Source organism: Struthio camelus, chromosome Z (genome assembly GCF_040807025.1).
Source record: "Struthio camelus isolate bStrCam1 chromosome Z, bStrCam1.hap1, whole genome shotgun sequence".
Lineage (NCBI taxonomy): Eukaryota > Metazoa > Chordata > Aves > Struthioniformes > Struthionidae > Struthio > Struthio camelus.
In genome coordinates, this window is record NC_090982.1 from 28,908,385 (window position 1) to 28,924,921 (window position 16,537).

Genomic DNA, 16,537 nt, shown 5'->3' on the forward strand with positions numbered 1-16,537 from the left:
TGCAAACTAAACGTTTTGGCACGTAACTGAAGACGAGACATCATCTTTCAAATCTCAGCACTCACTCTCAAGCTGATCACTCTGTTTCCTTCCTCCACGTTTGGGATTCTGGGCACTTCTTGCAAAGCCCAGATATTCTCCATCTCCATAACAAAGGACGCTGTAGCAACATCTCTGGTGTAGGAAGCAAATCTGTGAGAATGAAACTGCCAATATGTAAAGACACACTGCGATAGGATCACTCAAAATCTTTTAAAACATACTAAATCTTTATGTAGGATGTTAGCATTCAGGAGTACAGTAGCCTTGGTTCAGTTTAACCTAATCCTCTAAAGTCAATCCTCCTACTCTCACTGAGGCAGTAGAAGAGCTCCATTGTAACAAGTGATTCTCAAACCTTCAGAACTTGCTTTTGGGAGGCCTGTTCTCATTCCTGATGTTTCTTTCCTTACCAAGGGTGACCTAAAGAAAAGCACAGCCACCTGGCTTGGGGCCACCCATTTCCATTCTTTTCAGCACCAAGTAATTTCTGTGCTGTTGTTTTTGAACAGCCTGAGGCATTTGTGCATACTACCTTCACAGATGCAGTCTAGAAAAAAAGGAGTGAGCATTTCTTTTCTCACTTCTATATGTTTATGCTTCTTCCCATGTGCATTAGAGACTAAATGAGAAAGTGGAAGCAAAACACTCCCCAGCCAAAAACAACAGGTCCCACCACTTCTTTGAAAGGCAAAATATACTGGAGGAGGTAGGAAACAGACTGTGGAGAGTTCCAGAAGAACAGAACTGGAAAAACTCTCCTTTCTGGATGAGCTACAGCTGGCTTAAGCAATAGTTGGGGGGGGGGGGGGAACTGCTCTACACTGCCTACAGTGCTGGCAGATACACTACAGTAGAATAATCTCTTAAGCAGTACACAAAAGCTGGTCAAAAAGCAAAAAAAACCAAAAAACCAAAAAAACTATGATTAAAACAGCAGTAATCTAAGGAGATTATCAATGCTGACTACAAGTTTTCTATTGTTTTTTTAATAGATATTTGGTATTCCTTACCAAAAAAAATCTAATGCCGTGTTAATAAATAGCATAATGTAATGCATATTAAGATAAATCTGCCATCGTTCAAGTCTAAAGTTTCACATACGAGGGCTGTGCATGACACATACATGAGAATGGACAGTCATGGGCAAACCGCATATGGTAGCACAGCAATGCTTGCAGTAAGTCTTATTTCTTACCTGTCTTTCGTGATTATTGAAACACTGAATAATAAGAATTAAGAGAACTAATATCCAGGAACTAATCTGAATTACACAGTCCAAAGCTGGGGTTTTTTTTCTCTCATATACACAATCAGTGACAGTTAATTTGTGCTTTTCATGTACTACCAGATAAAAATCATTCAGTTTCTTCTCTGATCATGTGTATTAGCTTCCAAATTTACTTCAGCTAGAGTTCCTGAGAAAACTAAATATACTAGTTTTCATCTAAAATATTTGTACTAAATTCCTTGAAAAGAACTTCTCTGAAAAGTCAACACATCCTGTCTTTTGACTTTAAGAACTGAAGTTTATCCTTGTAATTGTTGTAACATGACTGTGGACTACAAGAAATCATGTAACAGTACTACTATACCGCAAGCCCATTTCCTAGGCCTGCCCCATCTTCCTCTCAAGCACTGTTTTCTTTATTCCTTCTCCTTAGGAAAGCAGGCTGGGACAAACAGCTAGTAACCTGTGTTTTCCATGGATCCTGTGTTTTCCTCAGCTGACAATAAAGAAGTAGCTGTATATTAGTAACCAAATCTCAGTGGACTACTAGAGCTACAGAGATAATCCCAGGCTTCACATTCCATTATATAAAACGGACACTACATGTCTGACAGAACAAATGCATATTTAGGAAGAACAAACTGAACATGCATACTTAAATCTTTTCCTTCAATTAAGTTTCCCTATTTCCCTGGATTTCTTAGTCCTCACAATAAGTAATTACCAGTTCTCAGCATGGAAACGCATTCTTCTCATCTCAGCATTCTATTCTGTTTTTATTTATTTGAAAAGCCATTTTTTATACTAAATAAAAGGATACAATAGACAGCTTCCTAAGGGAAATTCTTTCACTGCTGCAGGATGTCCCATACGATGCCAACAACAGTTTATATTCTTGATTGTGTGTGTACATAATCGGAAGTGCTGTAACAAGCAGGAACAAAAATTAAACACAAGAAAAACCTTGTTTAAAGCTGACAAAAAACCATCAGACAGTAAGAACTCCAAGGAAAGAGCTTGTCTTGCTAAATTATTAGGTGTTATTAGGTGTTAGCAGGAGAAGCGTGTCCGGTGGAGACCCAAGTGCCAAAATGAACTAGTGAAGTCTCTCCTTTATCATAAAGGAGTAAATGACAAGAGTCAACCTTTCAATTTCATCTCTTCTGCACTGTAGATACGAAGACAACCATTTCTTACATTCAGCAACAGAACAAACTTTTTCTTCACACTTCCTCATTCCAACACTTTGGAAGTGATTTTAAGTTAATCAAAAAATCCCTGTAATCCTGAATACCTTCACTCTCAATAACAGCAGAGAAAAAAATTGTCGTTGTTAGTGTAGTTCAAGAAATCAGCCAAGAAATCCACATCTGACTTCCAAAAGCGGAGGCTTGCAAAAAACAATAAAACTCATGCATGGCTTTGTTTCGGAAAGCAGACGTCCTTCCCGTTACTGCCACATAACAGACTTGACAAAATTAAAAAGCACCAGTGCTCAAGGAGTCACTACCTTAGACTATGAAAAGGCACGCACGGAAAGGACTGTCACAGCACTGCTAAATCTTTAGGTTTGGAGTTAGGATACAGTGGCAACCAGCAACTTCTAAATATTTTCGAAGGATTTTTAACTAACGACACACAAACTATTAAAGTTGGTAATGCATGGCACCATGTTGCAACACTACTCTCCAATTTGCTTAGCACATGCAATGTGCTTCATTTTTTCTTTTTCTATAAAGCTGCAATTTCAATGATTCCTTTCTCTTCTCCTCAAGTTCAGCAATGTCCAGCTTCTGCACTGCACAGTAACAAGGCAAGCAAAGCTGATTAGGAAAAAGCTACCACCTGGCGAAGCTGAGATCACTAGCACATCTGCAGGAACCCAGTGTGACGCAGCTCAAAACAAAAAAAAGGAAGGGCATTGCATGGCCCTTGCTCCTCCTGAAGATCTGCCTTTGAGAAACAGGTTTAGTGCCCTCCAAGATGAGGAGGAGCTGGGCATGGCTTCAAGGGAAGCAACTGGCCTGACAGACCCTGTGCCGTGCCAGGAACACCCGGAAGAAGCGGTGAGTAATTGTTCTGGGTGACTCTCTGCTGCAGGGGATGGAGGCACCTATCTGCCGACCAGCCCTCTTGTCTAGAGAGGTTTGCTGCCTGCCAGGGGCTCGAATAAGAGATGTCGTGGAAAGACTGCCAAGGTTTGTCCATGCATTGCACTATTTCCCTCTGCTGCTCTTCCAGGTAGGCACTAATGACACCAAGGGCAAACTGGAAACCATCAAACAGGATTTCAGAGCTCTAGGGCTGGTGGCCAAGGGTCTGGGAGCCCAGGTCATTTTCTCCTCAATCCTGCCTGTGAGGGGAAAGGACGGGAGGAGGAGGAGGAGGAGATGGATTTTCCAAGTTAACAACTGGTTCTGCCACTGCTGTTGGTAACAGGGTTTTGATTTCTATGAGCATGGGAATCCTGTTTGAAGATCGACAGCTGATGGGGAGAGATGGGATCCACCTTACCGAGGGGGGCACGCGTGTCTTTGCCAACAGGTTGGCCAGCCTGGTAAGGAGGGCTTTAAACTAGGAGAGATGGAGGAAGGAGAGCCTTATAGAGAGAGGGTAGTCAATAAAACACTGCTCAAGCCAGGATGCCTCCAGCGGGTGCAGGCAGCCGAGGAAGTGCGTACAGGACATGGCTATGGAGGATCCTCTTGCACCTCTCCTGCGAAGCCTGCATGCTTGACTGGCTCTCTGAAATGCCTGTACACCAATGCACGCAGCATGGGGAATAAGCAGGAAGAGTTAGAGATCTGTGTGCGGTCGCAGGGCCATGATCTCGTTGCAGTTACAGAGCCATGGTGGGATAGCTCACATGACTGGGATGCTGTCATGGATGGCTACGTGCTTTTTAGGAAAGACAGGCCAGGAAGGCGAGGTGGTGGAGTTGCCCTTTATGTGAGGGAGCAACTAGAATGTGTGGAGCTCTGCCTCAGGGTGGATGAAGAGCAAGTGGAGAGCCTATGGGTAAGGATTAAAGGGACAGGCTAAAATGGGCGACACAGTTGTGGGGGTTTACTACAGGCCACCTGATCAGGAAGAAGTCGTCGATGAGGCCTTCTACAGACAGCTGGAAGTAGCCTCACGATCACAGGCCCTGGTTCTCATGGGGGACTTCAACCACCCTGACATCTGCTGGGAAGACAATACAGATAGGCACAAAAAAATCAAGGAGGTTCCTGCAGAGCATTGATGATAACTTTTTGACACAGGTGGTGGAGACGCCAATGAGGAGAGGTGCGCTGCTGGATCTTGTACTAACAAACAAAGAAGGTCTGGTTGGAGAGGTGAAGGTTGGGGGCAGCCTTGGCTTCAGTGACCATGAGATGGTGGAGTTCAGGATCCTGCGAGGAGGGAGCAGGGCAATAAGTAGGATTGCAACCCTGGACTTCAGGAGAGCAGACTTTGGCCTCTTCAGGGACCTCCTTGGAGGAATCTCATAGGGGTAGGGCCCTAGAAGGAAGAGGGGGTCCAGGAGAGCTGGTTAATATACAAGTATCACCTCCTCCAACCTCAAGATCAATGCATCCCTCTGAGTAGAAAGTCCAGCAAAGCGGGCAGCAGACCTGCATGGATGAGCAAGGAACTACTGGCAAAACTCCAACAGAAGAAGGAAGTCTACAGAAGGTGGAAAAGGGGACAGGCCACTTGGGAGGAACATAGGGACATTGTCAGAGTCCGCAGGGATGCGACAAGGAAGGCCAAGGCCCATTTGGAATTAAGTCTGGCAAGGGATGTCAAGGACAACAAGAAGGGCTTCTTCAAATGCATCAACAACAAAAGGAAGACTAGGGAAAACGGGGCCCACTGCTGAATGGGGCGGGTGCCCTGGTATCAAAGGACACAGAGAAGGCAGAGTTGCTGAATGCTGCCTTTGCTTCAGTCTTCACTGCTAAGGGCAGCCCTCAGGAATTCCAGACCCTGCAGACAAGAGACGAAGTCTGGAGAAAGGAAGACTCTCCCTTGGTCGAGGAGGATCAGGTTAGGGATCATTTGTCCAAACCTGACATCCACAAATCCATGGGCCCCGATGGGATGCACCCACGAGGGCTGAGGGAGCTGGCAGACATCATTGCTAGGCTGCTCCTCATCATCTTTGAAAGGTCCTGGAGAACAGGAGAGGTGCCTGAGGACTGGAAGAGAGCCAGTGTCACCCCAGTCTCCACAAAGGGCAAGAAGGAGGACCCAAGGAACTACAGGCCTGTCAGCCTCACCCCCAGCCCTGGAAAGGTGATGGGACAGCTCATCCTGGAGGTCCTCACTAAGCATACGGAGAACAAGAAGGTGATGAGGAGTAGTCAGCATGGATTCACCAAAGGGAAATCATGCTCGACCAGTCTGATCGCCTTCTCTGATGGAATGACTGGCTGGGTAGATGAGGGGAGAGCAGTGGGTGTTGTCTACCTGGATTTCAGCAAGGCTTTGGACACTGTCTCCCATCACATCCTCCTAGGTAAACTCAGGAAGTGTGGGTTGGATGAGTGGACAGTGAGGTGGCTTGAGAACTGGCTGGATGGCCGAGCTCAGAGGGTTGTGGTCAGTGGCACAGAGTCTAGCGGGAGGCCTGTAGCTAGTGCTGTCCCCCAGGGGTCAGTCCTGGGTCCAGTCTTGTTCAATATATTCATCAATAACCTGGAGGAAGGGACAGAGGGCACCCTCAGCAAGTTTGCTGATGAGACTAAACTGGGGGGAGAGGCTAACACACCAGAAGACTGTGCTGCCATTCAGAGGGACCTGGACAGGCTGGAGAGCTGGGCAGAGAGGAACCTCCTGAAGTTCAACAAAGGCAAGTGCAAGGTCCTGCACCTAGGTAGGAATAATCCCAGGCACCAGTACAGGCTGGGGGTTGACCTGTTGGAAAGTAGCTCTGCGGAGAAGGACCTGGGTGCCCTGGTGGACAAGTTAAGTACGAGCCAGCAATGTGCCCTTGTGGCCAAGAAGGCCAGTGGTATGCTGGGGTGCATTAGGCAGAGTGTTGCCAGCAGGTGGAGGGACGTGATCCTGCCCCTCTACTCAGCCCTCCTGAGGCCTCACCTGGGGTTCTGTGTCCAATTCTGGGCTCTCCAACGCAAGAGAGACATGGCACCACTGCAGAGAGTCCAGCGGAAGGCTACAAAGATGATGAGGGGACTGGAGCATCTCTCCTATGAGGAAAGGCTGCGAGAGCTGGGCCTGTTCAGCCTGGAGAGGCGATCTCGTCAATGTCTACAAGTATCTGAAGGGAGGGTGTCAAGAGGATGGGGCCGGACTCTTCTCCGTGGTGCCCAGTGACAGGACAAGAGGCAACAGGTTCAAACTGAAACACAGGAAGTTCCATCTGAACATGAGGAAAAATGTCCTTCCTGCGAGGGTGACAGAGCCCTGGAGCAGGTTGCCCAGGGAGGCTGTGGAGTCTCCTTCCCTGGAGATATTCAACACTCACCTGGACGCGATCCTGTGCAATGCGCTCTAGAGGACCCTGCTTGAGCAGGGGGGTTGGACTAGATGATCTCCAGAGGTCCCTTCCAACCTTGGCCATTCTGTGATTCTGTGATGGCCCAGCATTCACAGGAAGTGCATCCACTTCCTTCACCAACCACAGCGTAGAGCCATTTTGAACACTTGTTAAATCTTCATCTCTGTCTTGTTTCTTTTTTTCCCCTCTCTGCAAGCCTATCTTAAAACAAAGATGGAGAGAAAAGACTAGAAGAAATCCAGTATTATCAGCAATCATTGAAAGAGTTATAACGATAATGTGTCCAAAAAACCCTCAGTTATAAGATAAAAACATTAAGAATATATCAATAATTTTAACATGACAAAAGAGAGAAAGTTGTTCTCTATGTAGCTAAAGCTACAGATGCCGTCAGTACAAAGGCAAAACAGAAGTGGAAGAATAGGACAACCATTTTTAATTTCAACTGTTGACCACAATCATTCTGTAGTAAAAAAGGTACTTACTACTAAAAAGGTGAAAAAGCAGGAAGTCTAGCCAGAAGTCTGAAGGAAACTTCGTGTAGGCAACAGCTAAAACATTTTGCATTCATAAAGTGGGGCTAGATTTGTCAAAAGAGCTTAGCTGTCTCTCCAGCAGTGCTGGATATAGATCTTTTTAAAAAAAAAGGCAGAATGCAACTAAGACTCTCACAAGTGTTTACCGGTTAGAACTTTCTGCATTCATTAAATCAGCTACAAAGAGAAGACAGAATCTGGAAATTAGATCTGAAATTGGAAGCCATGCTGCATTACGTAAGAGAAGTCAAACCACGTGCACAGCAGGCATTAAAGTGCCCTTGGAATAACAGTCAGACCAACTCTGACTTTAGAAATGCTTTATCAAGGGATCTCAACCCTGATATGCACATCACCAGGGAAACACAAGCTACTTTGCTGGCACGAGAATGATGCCTACAGAGCTGAATTCTTGTACATGTAGTTGGCAAAGAACCATGAAAAGATGTGGAAGTACCTGGACAAGCCCTGTGATATATGGGACAAGCAAAAACCCAAACTACATATGAGGCAAAAAGGAGATTTGGAACACTCACAGCACTCAGCATTTACATACATTAAACTTTATCAAAAAAATCAATTTGAGGTCTAATCTTAAACGTTCATCTGTAAACATTTCCTCAGTATTTTACTAAATTTTGTCAGTTCATCTAATAAACACGTGTAGATAGGTATAGCGAGCACTCAATGAAAAAAATATACATGTATTTTCCCACTGTAATTTAAGTCTGTATTTACCAAGATCACTTTCATTTCTTTTATGGAAGAGGGAGCCTATTAGGTTACAAAGGGTCTAAGCAATTTAGCAATTTTGTCTGAAGTCACTTGCAAAAAATTTGCTGTGACTTAATCTTTACTTCCCTCTAAATCACAAGTAGCCTTAGTATGATCCAATAATATATATAAATATCAAATTGTTTTTCCAGAATATTTTGGAATATTATCCTTAATTAGTCTGTACTTACATTAGCATTCTGTGTTGTAGAATGCAAGGAGGCTAATTTGCTGTTCCCATAGTGATGCTTTCTTTCACTCCCAGAGAGAAAAATAGTTCCAACTCCCATCATGACCCAATGTAGGGAACAAAAGACTGTTATTGGTAATTACATATAACTTTGATAGGATACAAACTCCAGTTTCAGAAGGAGAGTACTTAAGTATTTACAAAAGCCAAAGAACTCCATCAGATTCCTTATTAAACTGCTGATAAACAAATTTGTCATCAAGAATGTTGATCTAAAGCCAAATCATCTCAAAATACAAAGTTGTTTGCAATAGATTTCTTCCAAGTTTTGCCGGTTGATATACACAGCTACAAGGCAGAGGAAAACTCCTTGCTGTAGCATAACTTTCTCATGCCATCCCGATCCTCTTAATTATTTTTGTTCTCCATAGCTTCAGATCATGAACTTGTTATTCAACTGAGCAAGATCTACTGGGATAATCTTTTAATAACAAACGCAAGTGCCACCTGAATTTCAGTCTTAACCTCCAATGTTGCTGTACACCAGCAATCCCAAAATCCCATTCCCAGCCAGCAGGCTTGACTTCACATCTCATTCATCTGCAGTTTCCTCTACCAGAAAAAGGCAGATCAGGAGCTTTCCCGCAATAACACCATGTGTATTTGAGTAAAGAATAGAGCTTCTTCCATGAGCAGTCCAGAAAACCAACTCGTCCTTGGTCCATCACCAAGAATATCAGAGGTGACTTGGTTGTTCTCCCTAGTCATTCCTAAGGCACAGGATTTACTGATCCTGGATAAGATTAGCATAGAATCTCATTCCCTGGCACATCAGCCCTTCTCTAATTATCTCCAGTAAGATTCAGCTTTATACCCAGCCCTCTTCTCTCCTTATTTGCCACACCACTGTTAAAATACCCTGATCCTTTGGGCTTCTCACTCCTGCTGAGGAAGTAGCAGAGCTCCTTGGGCCTATAAGTATGCAGACCAATATAATCACACGTAGCATCTTGAATCAAGCATTTCCTGTGTGATATTTGGCAACGGCAAACCTGAAGCACCACCGGTGTGTTCAACAGTCTGTCCACTGGAATTCAGTGCACATACAAAAAAAACCCCATACTTCTCAGATTTTTCAGGTTATTTTTTCTAATTTTCAGATTATTTCTTCTAACGCTTAAAGACATTATCACTGCTCTTTTCCATACAGACAAGATAGTGGAAATCTCTTTACATTTATGTTCATTTCCTAAACCTGGAATGATGGTTTTCTCTAGACAACAGCACTCACATATGTGAATGACAAATGAATAAATACTTTCTGAAATAAGTGGTTGATGTGCACATGTGTTGAACTATCACAGTATAAACATCCTAAGGTCATTCATGAATGTATTCTCTATGCTGATACAAGATATTTAAGTTATTAATGAAAGCATAACCAAAAAAAAATTTTCTCTTCAGAGGATGTAATTTCAAAGCACTACAATATTTAGAGAGATGTTGATTTGGGTCCTGTATATAATGTGAGAACATTTAGTTTTCTGTGTTTATTTTATTGAAAAATGCATCTGTTCTGTACTGAGGAAATAAAGTACAAATTATGAGTATACAGATTTGCATATTAACAAATAGCAAAAAAACAGGCATGCTGAAGTATAATTAGTGTGCACAGCTTGACATACATCAGTTAAAGCCTTAGTCTGCAAAAAAGCATCAAGTATTTTTGTTCTTAATCCCATACTAGAAGATGCATCAAGCAGCATAATGCATGCTAACACTGTACCATGTACTAAGTCAGTACCTCACTGAGGAAGAGGGAGAAGTCACCTGCAAACTTACTAGGACAATTTCTGAAATACTTTGGTGTTTCACTTTTCAAATATCAAACATGCCAGAAAAATCTGAAAAATCAGAGACAAATCTGCACGGCTGTATGCAATTTTCAGTCCCTTGCACTCATTTTGTGTCTTGGAGAATGCTTTATTACTCTATTGCATCAAGGTCATGACAAAACTTTTTTCTTTATCGTGCTACAATAATGTTAAAATATACAAACATTTAAGGAAGAAAGGTATTCCTGGACTATCAGTCAATACTATTCATATTTGGAGCAAAATTTTACAGGTCAAGTTACAAACTAATGAATGCCTGAATGACTGTAGGATAACTTAGTTAAAGACTTAGTCCAAAACTGTGTGTAAACTCAAGCTTCCTAATACACAATTTTCATATTTTAACTAATATTAAAGGTACTTAAAGTACAATATCCATTCCAATAATTTAAATTTTCCCCTAATGAAAAGTGAGGATGTTGGCAATTTACTAAATCTATGAACAGGTGGTAGACTGCTAAAATTACTACTTCTCAGGCAAATATTTGATTATGCAAGACAAACTCATATTATGAGTTTATATAAATATAAAACTTACATGAAACAGCTTCTCCTCTTCTACAGCATATTCCTTTAGCTGTGTATAGGTATGATGTAGAAAGAACAACAGTAAAACCTGGATTAATATATAACCTAGCTTAGTGTTCAGTATTTCACTTAAATTGAAATGTATATGTTAAAAATGCGTTTTACAAAAAAGGAAACCAAAAGAGTAGGAAGTTCCTTATATTGAAATTTTGCAAATTAACATGAAAAGTTTTATAGAAGTTAACTCCACTCAAACATCATCTGCAACAACCAGAGATGCTAAGTAAATTATTACTCACATGTAAATGATAGGGATTATCTAATAGCACTTTTTAAAACCCTTTAGAGTTCTCACTAGAAAGTTACGTAAAACAAACTTTCCTAAAAATTATACATTTTTGTTTAGGTTGTGCCTGAATCCATCCAATGGAATAAATTAAAGAAATCCATAATCATTCTGATCTGCTGATGGGCAGGGTCTAAATTTGAGTGTTTATGTAATATTTTCCAATTGTCTAAGAAATTTTCAACATATCTCCTTTTTAAGCACAAGAGATATATCAACAGTGAAGGCACAGCTAGTCAATTCTAGGCTGTCCTGCTGGTAGCCTCTCACAAACCAGATGGTATTTCCACATTTTCAGCCCAAAGGAATTTTTAATGGCCGACTTTTCTCTAGTCCTCTCCCTTCTAGATCAAGGAAGAAGATTCAGTATTCAGAAAGCTGCTGGTCACTGCTTGTGCCAACAGGACATGAACTTACACAAGCAGTCAGCTGCCTTCACTTTAAAAAAAGGAAAACACTTCAGTAGATCCTATCTGTCTCTCTCATCAGTTTTATGCTATACTACAGTGATGTTCCCTGATATACAGCCCAAATTTTAGACTGTATAGTTCCCCTGAACACATAATATTTTCATCCTAGTGACACTTAAGAAACTACTTTCCTTGTTATCTTAAAAGTTATACACATATATGTACGTATACCTGTATTACACACATATATATACAGATAGGAGGTCTATTTTGTCATGCCTTCATTTCCTGTAAGATTACTTAGGAAAAATGTCTGAACTAGACCTACACCTTACTAAAATTCTATACAACTGCAGAAGAAAGAAAAAGGAAGTTCATCTAGGCTACTGCAAATCATCTCATTCCCATTTTTGCTGCCAGGCATCAGAAAATAAATTTGATTCTGGGGAACATGATTGCCCGACTTCTTTTCTATACCTTCAAAACACCTGATTCAAGACTGAAGTTTTTATTCCCATCCCCAAATGGTCCTATCATTGTCTCTAACTAACCAAGTCCCAAAATATCAGTACTGCAGTAGATGAGATCCAAAATGGTATGTTTTACTCGATGCAACCAACTCCTAGCTATTCTTCACTGAATGCTGCTATCTAGTCCTTCCTTGAGGCTCAGTGGGCACTCACCTGTCAAGTGGATATGACATTAGCCAGGACCATTTGCTATTGTAATTCTTTGACAATGAATCCAATAAAGATTCTTTAAGGGACCTGACCATATGCCAGTGCATGACTGTCCAATTACTTGGACAAGTCCAACTACTACCATTTCATACAAATTTTAAATTTGTATCTCAGTAGACATTGCCACAACAGCAAGTTTGCTCACTAAATTCAAGTGTCAAATTATATAACACTTGTATACATTTAATAAACACATATCATCCCTCCTTCAGTGTTATGTTTCCCTTTGTGCTTACTCCATCTCCACAGCCGCTAACATCAAACACATACTTATCCAATATGCTTTTGGTTCAAACATGTTTTGAACCCACAATTATTACCAGTTCTCAAAGAAGTCAGGACCTAGTAGGGCATAACTGAAAACTAGGACAACTGTTCAATGCTAAGAACCTAAACAAGAGCCAGCAAACAGTTAGTAGTACTGAACCCTTCAGAAGCTTAGCTTTAATAGCTAAAATTCCTTCTGGTAAACTTGTATTTATTACATAAATAATGAGATTAATATTGCAGGTATGATAGCAGGTGTTGTGCTAACTTACATCTTAGGCAAAAAATAGAATTATGTTATGAAGAGGAAGTTAATCGTTATGAAGTTTTTGGGTGTGCTCAGGTAGCTGAGGAACTTCTCAAAAGATTGCAAGTTTAAGGAGAATTCTGTAATGGACTTTAAAAGATAACTGCATTCAGTAACATGCAATATCTGAAATACAATAATATACATCCATGTAAACTGAAGGAAAACAGAATAGGATTTGGAGACATGAGCTTAATCAAATACACTGTAACCTGAAAAGAAAACAGTTAAACAGTTATGCTTAACATTTGAACTTAAAGGGCAAAGTAACAGATACTCCTCTGCTCACTCCTCCTCCCTCCCTCAAAAAACATTGAAAGAGTTAATAGTAAGAATTATATTTTATACTCGGGCCCCCAGAGAACATAAGCAGAGATCAACCTATTAATATGTGGTTCTCCTGAGCTCAGCTTGATGGAGCATATCAAAGAGAAAAAGAGGAAAATAAATCAGTGTTCCTGAAATGCAGTTTTACTCTTAAAGAAACAACCACCGTTCATGATCTACAGATCGTGATTTGCAGTGAAGATACTGCCTCCAGACCCGTACAGGCATCTTAGTGCTACATGTAACAAGTCCACAGCCAACCCTTTGAACACATTATGCATAGCAGTTAAAGACAACTACAAGATCCTACTCTGGTCCCAGGAGGAATAAACAAATGGCCAAGTGACAATTTAAGGAACAGAAGACATTTAATAAAGATTCTACTTCCTTGGCAAAGGACTGCAGGAGTAAATGGAATTGGTAGCCAGTCAGAAAATAGGTGCAAGAAAAGAGCAGTCATTTCAAAAAGGCAGCCAGCTGAAAACTTTTTGAAACAAAACATACAAATTCTTCAGTCTACAGCAGGGATTTTTGGAAGCTTTTGAGTGGCCTGAATGCTGACTATCTCATTTTATCAAAACGGCCTTCACATCTTCTGAGAATATTTTTATTGTTACTAAAATTCTTTTCAATAATTACAAACAATTCTCGAATCGAGTATTTGTAATATAAGACCATGAAAAAATATTTCCACACATCTCACTGGACTGCACATGTGAATACAGGTAACGCTAGCTCATGGACAGAAAAATTCTACAAAGCTTTTGCTGACAAACTGCTTATTGCGATACATATTGGTGAAAGAATACTTATTTTCTTATAACATATAGCAACCGTGTAACTGTTTCTCATCTTTTGGCATGGTAAGAGTCTGACAGAATGAATTTTTGATATTTCTAGATGATCAGAGAAGCAGTAGTAAAGCAGACACTAGTTAGGGTTTGCTCCCTGTATCCAAAGCACACTAAATACACTGGAAGCCATTTAATTGTTTTAACAAACGCTAGATGAGTACTTAAACAAATCATGCAGTTAAGGTTAAATTCACTTATGAGTCTCCTTGAGACTGGTTCTAATCAAGACTGCCAAATGATCAAAATTACAATATGATTACAGCAAATGTTACTAGCAGAAAATTTGCTAAGCTCCAAAATAGCCAATTACTCTTTTAGAAAATAATAATTAAAAAGTAGATTGACACAACAATATATTTGATCATATGCTCAGTATTTTCCCAAAATGTGATAAGAGATACACATTGCCCTAATCTGTTCCAAAGCCGCAAAATATTAGACCACTTCAGGTTCTTTATGTTGGATGCTAACGTATCAATACACACTCTCCCAATCTCATCCAGTTTCATAGCTCATAATTCAACAACATTTGAATCAAGAGTTAAAAAAGGTCAATGAAATAGTGTACTATCATTTTCCTGCTGCTGTCATCTCACTTAAATCCGTCATCAGTACACCAGAAATATTTACTAGATTTCTTAATCAGTGTGCAACTCTTAAGATACAAGCTCAGAAGTATGAAATACACGAAATATATCATTTGCAATAGAAAGACTGCAAATGCTAAACAGACTCCTCCATTTAGTCTACATTTCAGAAAGTACCAGGGGTTTCTACATATAGCCAAATTAAAAATTTGAGTAATAATCTGATTGATATTACTCAAAAAATTGAATAATAATTTGATCAATAATTTGATCAAAAAGATCCCTTGTTCACCATTCCTAGTGCTTATCAAACATTTGGGTATTAAAAACAACCAGATGAAGAAGACTGTAGGATCTAAAGTGTCAGGAATTACTAAATTAAATGTTGCTGGACACTGGATTGATAAAAAAGAAGAAAAGGAAGATGTTAAGAGTAGTGGAAAATAAAATAACAAGTTTGAATTCAAAACTAAACATTTCTATTTTTACAGAGGTAAGCACGCTTCATGAAAAGGCATTTCTAGTGCATGAATTTTAAGAACAGATTACTTTCACTGGTGAAAGTAATGGATTACTTTATGTTATATATGAAAAGAAATTGTGCAAGAAACTGCTGTCCTTTAAAAATGTATCCTTTAAATGACTTTTTTTAAAAAAATATACATGTTAAAGTAAAATTTTTCCCCTACAGTGACTTGAAATGAGCAGGTAACATTCTCAAAAAGCACTCGCATCACCCAAATACCTAAATTCCCATGACTTTCACTGAAACTGCTGGTGTTATATATAGAAGATATATTTCTAAATCCAAAAGAATTGTATTCCTCTCATTTTTGTAAAGTTTTAACACATTAGTAATTTTTCAGAAGTAGAGAGAGAGATTTCAGAACTTCTTCTCTCCGAAATTTTAACAGGATGACAGGCAGTTAAACATACTGCCGTCATCAGATTTTTACAGGGCCTCAATTCCTTTCCATTGGAAATTATAACACATTTAATCCCAGGGACAGAGTACCAGTGCTCAGATCTGCTGGTATCTTTAAGCAACCTGTTACTTCCCTTTCATGATTCTCTCAGTAATCTGAATAGGATTTTTCAGGCATCATTCTACAACAGTTTGCCAATATAGCTGAACTGAGAGGTGACTGTACAAGCACACTGTGAGAACTGGCAGGCAAAGCACTAGAAAGAATTAAAATGACTTGATAATGGAAAAGTTTTAAAATCTTTTGTTTAATAATTGGTGAAAACTCCCAGTGAAATAAACTTTGGTTTTATCTTGATAGCGTTCACACAGAGTTGTGACTGATAAAGAAGGAAAACTACAGTATACTAACACACACGCAGAGAAAAGGTTTGGCAGGTCTGCAGCAGGGGATTGGCAAGAGCTCTTCCCAAACACAGGTCTGGAAGTTCCTTATTTTGATGTCGATCTTGCTAGCATTTAACAACTTCAGCCAGAAATCTAGACTCTTACGTGTTTCTCAGGTAAGAGATGCCAGTTTCTGTTGCACAGGTTACAACCTTAGATTTCACAAAAGGTGCTACGTAAGAAGTAACAGGCTGACAAGCGGCTTTAAGATTGTGAAGTAACAATAAAACAAACAGTTAAGCATAAAAGCTTCCTGGTTGGTAATGAATGCCAAGTTTTTATGTGAAACACATTTTCACTCCAAACAGAAAGCTAGGAATTGTGAAATGGACATGTCCTAAGGGCTAAAATGAATTGTTTGGTCTTTCCTACCAAATAAAATATATCAGGTTGGGAACTCATTTTAAAATGTCTTTATGATTATGGATAAACACACGGCACAATTACCTTGGAAATATTTAGGTCTGAAAAGTATTTTGCTTTAAGTTAAAAAAAAAAAAAAAAGAGAGACATTTTATGCCACATTTTTATTTACTTGAATATTTTGCTTTTTAGTTGTCATTTCATACAATTCCCAGGAAGTGACTAACTTCAGATATTTCCAAAACACTCTGCATAAAGTTCTAAA

The 16,537-nt window shown here is 40.0% G+C and overlaps 1 protein-coding gene across 2 annotated transcripts in view; it reads right to left on the minus strand.

Moving 5' to 3' along the window:
- The window catches only part of LOC104143891 (guanine nucleotide-binding protein subunit alpha-14), an 88,027-nt gene that overhangs the window by 59,216 nt on the left and 12,274 nt on the right, over nucleotides 1-16,537 (minus strand). Inside the window, exon 2 of one of the 2 annotated variants that reach the window (XM_068926782.1) lies at nucleotides 66-192. The exons of the other annotated variant lie outside the window; for it this stretch is intronic. The gene's annotated coding sequence lies outside the window, so the exon portion shown is untranslated. The remainder of the gene's footprint in view (nucleotides 1-65; nucleotides 193-16,537) is intronic. 2 annotated transcript variants of the gene reach the window in all.